Source organism: Hemiscyllium ocellatum (assembly GCF_020745735.1).
Source record: "Hemiscyllium ocellatum isolate sHemOce1 chromosome 15 unlocalized genomic scaffold, sHemOce1.pat.X.cur. SUPER_15_unloc_2, whole genome shotgun sequence".
Classification (NCBI taxonomy): domain Eukaryota; kingdom Metazoa; phylum Chordata; class Chondrichthyes; order Orectolobiformes; family Hemiscylliidae; genus Hemiscyllium; species Hemiscyllium ocellatum.
In genome coordinates this window covers 1459019-1466518 of record NW_026867456.1, presented here as the reverse complement: position 1 = coordinate 1466518, position 7500 = coordinate 1459019, and positions in this window count along the sequence as shown.

Below are 7500 nucleotides of genomic sequence, written 5' to 3'. Positions count from 1 at the left end.
TGGAGCAGTACAAATCAGTAACCAGCGACACTTAGAATATTTTTGAAGCAGTACAAATCAGTAACCACTGACACTTAGAATATTTTTGAAGCAGTACAAATCAGTAACCAGCGACACTTAGAATATTTTTGAAGCAGTACAAATCAGTAACCACTGACACTTAGAATATTTTTGAAGCAGTACAAATCAGTAACCAGCGACACTTAGAATATTTTTGGAGCAGTACAAATCAGTAACCACTGACACTTAGAATATTTTTGAAGCAGTACAAATCAGTAACCAGCGACACTTAGAATATTTTTGAAGCAGTACAAATCAGTAACCACTGACACTTAGAATATTTTTGAAGCAGTACAAATCAGTAACCGCTGACACTTAGAATATTTTTGAAGCAGTACAAATCAGTAACCAGCGACACTTAGAATATTTTTGGAGCAGTACAAATCAGTAACCACTGACACTTAGAATATTTTTGAAGCAGTACAAATCAGTAACCAGCGACACTTAGAATATTTTTGGAGCAGTACAAATCAGTAACCACTGACACTTAGAATATTTTTGAAGCAGTACAAATCAGTAACCAGCGACACTTAGAATATTTTTGAAGCAGTACAAATCAGTAACCACTGACACTTAGAATATTTTTGAAGCAGTACAAATCAGTAACCAGCGACACTTAGAATATTTTTGAAGCAGTACAAATCAGTAACCACTGACACTTAGAATATTTTTGAAGCAGTACAAATCAGTAACCAGCGACACTTAGAATATTTTTGAAGCAGTACAAATCAGTAACCAGCGACACTTAGAATATTTTTGGAGCAGTACAAATCAGTAACCAGCGACACTTAGAATATTTTTGAAGCAGTACAAATCAGTAACCACTGACACTTAGAATATTTTTGAAGCAGTACAAATCAGTAACCAGCGACACTTAGAATATTTTTGAAGCAGTACAAATCAGTAACCACTGACACTTAGAATATTTTTGAAGCAGTACAAATCAGTAACCGCTGACACTTAGAATATTTTTGAAGCAGTACAAATCAGTAACCAGCGACACTTAGAATATTTTTGAAGCAGTACAAATCAGTAACCACTGACACTTAGAATATTTTTGGAGCATTACAAATCAGTAACCAGCGACACTTAGAATATTTTTGGAGCAGTACAAATCAGTAACCAGCGACACTTAGAATATTTTTGAAGCAGTACAAATCAGTAACCAAGTGCATTTTTGAATTGGTTACTGATTTCTCCGTTGAAGTTGGGGCTGCGGTTGGCTTCAGTTAGTGGTGGGGGCTTAATTTTCGCCGAGGGAGCGTGTCCCGGTAGTGTCTCCGAGGAAGTGGTACCTATTGAAGGGGGTGTTTCTGAATTTGGGCCCTTTTTGAGTGGCATTGCCGGATGGGTTTTGTGTTGAAGGCTTCCAAATCGGGTAGCTCAGCCGGATTTGACCCGGCGGTTCTACCGACTGTCACGCCTTCGAGGGGGGACTGTTGTCTAAGTTCAGGCCGAATTTGGTGAATTTCCTAAGTCGGGAAGTGGTCCCAACGGGTTTGGGAGTGAACCTAACTGCTCATACCAACTTTGAGGCTTTGGGGCCGGGTAGCACAGTCGGATTTGACCCGGCGGTTCTGCCGAATGCCTGGCCTTCGAGGGGGGCCTGCCCTCTGAGTTCAGGCCGAATTTGGTGATTTTCCTAAGTCGGGAAGTGGTCCAAACGGGGATGGGAGTGAACCTGACAGCTCATACCGACTTTGGGGCTTCCAAGCCGGGTAGCTCAGTCGGATTTGATCCGGCGATTCTGCCGACTTCCACGCCTTCGAGCGGGGACTCTCCTCTAAGTTCAGGCCGAATTTGGTGAATTTCCTAAGTCGGGAAGTGGTCCAAACGGGGATGGGAGTGAACCTAACTGCTCATACCAACTTTGAGGCTTTGGGGCCGGGTAGCACAGTCGGATTTGACCCGGCGGTTCTGCCGAATGCCTGGCCTTCGAGGGGGGCCTGCCCTCTGAGTTCAGGCCGAATTTGGTGATTTTCCTAAGTCGGGAAGTGGTCCAAACGGGGATGGGAGTGAACCTGACAGCTCATACCGACTTTGGGGCTTCCAAGCCGGGTAGCTCAACCGGATTTGATCCGGCGGTTCTAGCGACTGCCACGGCTTCGAGGGGGGACTGTTGTCTAAGTTCAGGCCGAATTTGGTGAATTTCCCGAGTCGGGAAGTGGTCCAAACGGGGATGGGAGTGAACCTGACAGCTCTTACCGACATTGAGGCTTCGGGGCCGGGTAGCTCAGTCGGATTTGACCCGGCGATTCTGCCGACTTCCACGCCTTCGAGCGGGGACTCTCCTCTAAGTTCAGGCCGAATTTGGTGAATTTCCTAAGTCGGGAAGTGGTCCAAACGGGGATGGGAGTGAACCTGACAGCTCTTACCGACTTTGGGGCTTCCAAGCCGGGTAGCTCAACCGGATTTGATCCGGCGGTTCTAGCGACTGTCACGCCTTCGAGGGGGGACTGTTGTATAAGTTCAGGCCGAATTTGGTGAATTTCCCGAGTCGGGAAGTGGTCCAAACGGGGATGGGAGTGAACCTGACAGCTCTTACCGACTTTGGGGCTTCCAAGCCGGGTAGCTCAACCGGATTTGATCCGGCGGTTCTGCCGACTGTCACGCCTTCGAGGGGGGACTGTTGTATAAGTTCAGGCCGAATTTGGTGAATTTCCCGAGTCGGGAAGTGGTCCAAACGGGGATGGGAGTGAACCTGACAGCTCTTACCGACTTTGAGGCTTCGGGGCCGGGTAGCTCAGCCGGATTTGATCCGGCGGTTCTGCCGACTGTCACGCCTTCGAGGGGGGACTGTCCTCTGAGTTCAGGCCGAATTTGGTGAATTTCCCGAGTCGGGAAGTGGTCCAAACGGGGATGGGAGTGAACCTGACAGCTCATACCGACTTTGAGGCTTCCAAGCCGGGTAGCTCAGCCGGATTTGACCCGGCGATTCTGCCGACTTCCACGCCTTCGAGGGGGGACTGCCCTCTGAGTTCAGGCCGAATTTGGTGCATTTCCCGAGTCGGGAAGTGGTCTCTGTCACAACGGGGGCAAGTGTCTGAAGAGGTAAAGTGAGTAACCAGCACAGCTTAGGGAAGGGTTCCAAAGTTCTCAACAATGTGAATTCGGTTACCAGGAAAGCTTAGGAAAGTTGCCTGACTGTCCCAAACGAATGAACTGCAAAACTTAGGGAACATGCCCGAAGATGCTTAAAAGTGTGAAATCAGTAAGCAGGAAAGCATAGGAAAGTGCCTGAAAGTGCTAAATGAGTAACATGAAAAACGTAGAAAAATGCCCGAAAATGTTTAAAAGTGTGAACTCAGTAACCAGCAAAACTTAGTAAAACGTTGGAAAAGCAGAAATGAGTAACCAGAAAAACTTAGAAAAATGTTTGAAAATGAGAAATGAGTAACCAGAAAAACTTAGAAAAATGTTTGAAAATGAGAAATGAGTAACCAAGAAAACTTAGAAAAATGCCCAAAAAGAAGAAATCAGTAACCAGAAAAACTTAGAAAAATGTTTGAAAATGAGAAATGAGTAACCAGAAAAACTTAGAAAAATGTTTGAAAATGAGAAATGAGTAACCAAGAAAACTTAGAAAAATGCCCAAAAAGAAGAAATCAGTAACCAGAAAAACTTAGAAAAATGCCCAAAAAGAAGAAATCAGTAACCAGAAAACTTAGAAAAATGTTTGAAAATGAGAAATGAGTAACCAAGAAAACTTAGAAAAATGCCCAAAAAGAAGAAATCAGTAACCAGAAAAACTTAGAAAAATGTTTGAAAATGAGAAATGAGTAACCAAGAAAACTTAGAAAAATGCCCAAAAAGAAGAAATCAGTAACCAGAAAAACTTAGAAAAATGTTTGAAAATGAGAAATGAGTAACCAGAAAAACTTAGAAAAATGTTTGAAAATGAGAAATGAGTAACCAAGAAAACTTAGAAAAATGCCCAAAAAGAAGAAATCAGTAACCAGAAAAACTTAGAAAAATGTTTGAAAATGAGAAATGAGTAACCAAGAAAACTTAGAAAAATGCCCGAAAAGAAGAAATCAGTAACCAGAAAAACTTAGAAAAATTTTCGGCCAAGTGTGAAAAATATTCTAAGTGTCAGCGGAGGAAAATGCCGAAGCATCGGGAAAGATTCAAAAACTCATGCCGAACATGAGTTCCGAAGTGCCGGAGGAACTGGGCGAATTGAGCCCGGCGGTTGGCCAGATGTCGTTTTGAGTCTGCAGCCCGAAAACTTTAACTTTGTCTGCCGCGGAAGTCTGGACCGGGAAAAATCCAAACGGTTTTGCCGGGTTCGAGTTCCAGAGCGAAGCAGTCGAATTTGAAATTCAGACCCATTCAGTGCCACTTGACATTGTGACACAGTGAGGTTGGCGGGGTACCCGGAGATTTCTGGGAACACGATTTTTAGAACAAAATGGCGGCGCGGGACCACTTTGAAAGGCATCCGAAAAACGGTTCCGCGGGCAGAGCACTTGAATGACAGGCCTGTGTGCATGCCCAAGAGCTCTCGGAAGTCTAATTTTTGACACTTTGTCAAATTTTCGACAGACTTACCCAACTCTTGCTGCCTGTTCTAAGAATCAGTCAGAGGCCTGTGCGGCGGTCTCTTGACACTTTGGAGGGCGGGCAAACCCCACGTTGACTCCGGCCGTCCCTCCAAAAGGCACTTGCTATTGGGGGAAAGGATTGCAAGTAGCCTGGTTCCCGTGGGAGCGGCCAGGAAGGGTGCAGGCTGGCCCTTGCCTGAGCATTCCCAAAACCCTCTTCCGCTGAGAGCAGACCTCGCACGCCGCACTACCGGCTCTGGGAGTGGTTGGCCGCTATTGTACATAGTCCGGTCCTTCCTCTGCCACCCGGCAAGTGCGATGGCTCTGCCGCCCTGCGGTGCTCGTCACCCAGGTTTGGGGAACACGATACTTAGAACATGTTGGCGGCTCGGGACCTGCAGGCGAAAGGGGCCCCGTGGTGCTGAGCACATCGACCTCGGGTCTCAGTGCAAGCCGGAGAGTTCGCGGAAGTCTTAAAAGATTTTGACATCTGCTCAAATCTTTGACAGGCTTGCCTGACTCTTTCCGTCCGTTCTAAGAATCAGTCGGAGGCCGGGGCGGGGACGGTCTCTTGACACACGGAGGGTTGGCTTCCCTCCTCAGGTGTTTGTGTCGAAAATGAAGGCGAGAGATGCAAGCGTCCTGGTTCCCCTGGGTGCTGCCAGCAAGGGTGCAGGCTGACCCTTGCCTGAGCACTCCCAAAAGCCTCTTAAGCTGAGAGCAGGCGCCGCACTACCGGCTCTGGGAGTCGTTGGCCGCTATTGTACATAGTCCGGTCCTTCCTCTGCCACCCGGCAAGTGCGATGGCTCTGCCTCCCTGCGGTGCTCGTCACCCAGGTTTGGGGAACACGATACTTAGAACATGTTGGCGGCTCGGGACCTGCAGGCGAAGGGGGCCCCGTGGTGCTGAGCACATCGACCTCGCGTCTCAGTGCAAGCCGGAGAGTTCGCGGAAGTCTTAACAGGCTTGCCTGACTCTTTCCGTCCGTTCTAAGAATCAGTCGGAGGCCGGGGCGGGGACGGTCTCTTGACACACGGAGGGTTGGCTTCCCTCCTCAGGCGTTTGTGTCGAAAATGAAGGCGAGAGATGCAAGCGTCCTGGTTCCCCTGGGTGCTGCCAGCAAGGGTGCAGGCTGACCCTTGCCTGAGCACTCCCAAAAGCCTCTTAGGCTGAGAGCAGGCGCCGCACTACCGGCTCTGGGAGTCGTTGGCCGCTATTGTACATAGTCCGGTCCTTCCTCTGCCACCCGGCAAGTGCGATGGCTCTGCCTCCCTGCGGTGCCCGTCACCCAGGTTTGGAGAACACGATACTTAGAACATGTTGGCGGCTCGGGACCTGCAGGCGAAAGGGGCCCCGTGGTGCTGAGCACATCGACCTCGCGTCTCAGTGCAAGCCGGAGAGTTCGCGGAAGTCTTAACAGGCTTGCCTGACTCTTTCCGTCCGTTCTAAGAATCAGTCGGAGGCCGGGGCGGGGACGGTCTCTTGACACACGGAGGGTTGGCTTCCCTCCTCAGGCGTTTGTGTCGAAAATGAAGGCGAGAGATGCAAGCGTCCTGGTTCCCCTGGGTGCTGCCAGCAAGGGTGCAGGCTGACCCTTGCCTGAGCACTCCCAGAAGCCTCTTAGGCTGAGAGCAGACGCCGCACTACCGGCTCTGGGAGTCGTTGGCCGCTATTGTACATAGTCCGGTCCTTCCTCTGCCACCCGGCAAGTGCGATGGCTCTGCCTCCCTGCGGTGCCCGTCACCCAGGTTTGGAGAACACGATACTAAGAACATGTTGGCGGCTCGGGACCTGCAGGCGAAAGGGGCCCCGTGGTGCTTAGCACATCGACCTCGCGTCTCAGTGCAAGCCGGAGAGTTCGCGGAAGTCTAAAGCTTTTGACATTCGCTCAAAGCTTTGACAGGCTTGCCCGACTCTTTCCGTCCGTTCTAAGAATCAGTCAGAGGCTGGTGGGGAGGTCTCTTGACGCAAGGGGAGGGGTGGCGTCCCTCCTCAGGCGCTTGTGTCGAAAATGAAGGCGAGAGATGCAAGCGTCCTGGTTCCCCTGGGTGCTGCCAGCAAGGGTGCAGGCTGACCCTTGCCTGAGCACTCCCAGAAGCCTCTTAGGCTGAGAGCAGACGCCGCACAACCGGCTCTGGGAGTCGTTGGCCGCTATTGTACATAGTCCGGTCCTTCCTCTGCCACCCGGCAAGTGCGATGGCTCTGCCTCCCTGCGGTGCCCGTCACCCAGGATTGGAGAACACGATACTAAGAACATGTTGGCGGCTCGGGACCTGCAGGCGAAAGGGGCCCCGTGGTGCTTAGCACATCGACCTCGCGTCTCAGTGCAAGCCGGAGAGTTCGCGGAAGTCTAAAGCTTTTGACATTCGCTCAAAGCTTTGACAGGCTTGCCCGACTCTTTCCGTCCGTTCTAAGAATCAGTCAGAGGCCGGTGGGGAGGTCTCTTGACGCAAAGGGGAGGGGTGGCGTCCCTCCTCAGGCGCTTGTGTCGAAAAATGAAGGCGAGAGACGCGAGCGGCCTGGTTGCTTTGGGTGCTGCCAGGAAGGATGTGGTCTGACCCTTGCCTGAGCACATCCAAAAGCATGTGATGTTGAGAGCAGACCTCGAGCCCCGCACAACCGGCTCTGGGAGTCGTTGGCCGCTATTGTACATAGTCCGGTCCTTCCTCTGCCACCCGGCAAGTGCGATGGCTCTGTCGCCCTGTGGTGCCCGTCACCCAGGTTTGGGGAACACGATACTAAGAACATGTTGGCGGCTCGGGACCTGCAGGCGAAAGGGGCCCCGTGGTGCTGAGCACATCGACCTCGGGTCTCAGTGCAAGCCAGAGAGTTCGCGGAAGTCTAAAGCTTTTGACATACGCTCAAATCTTTGACAGGCTTGCCCGACTCTTTCCG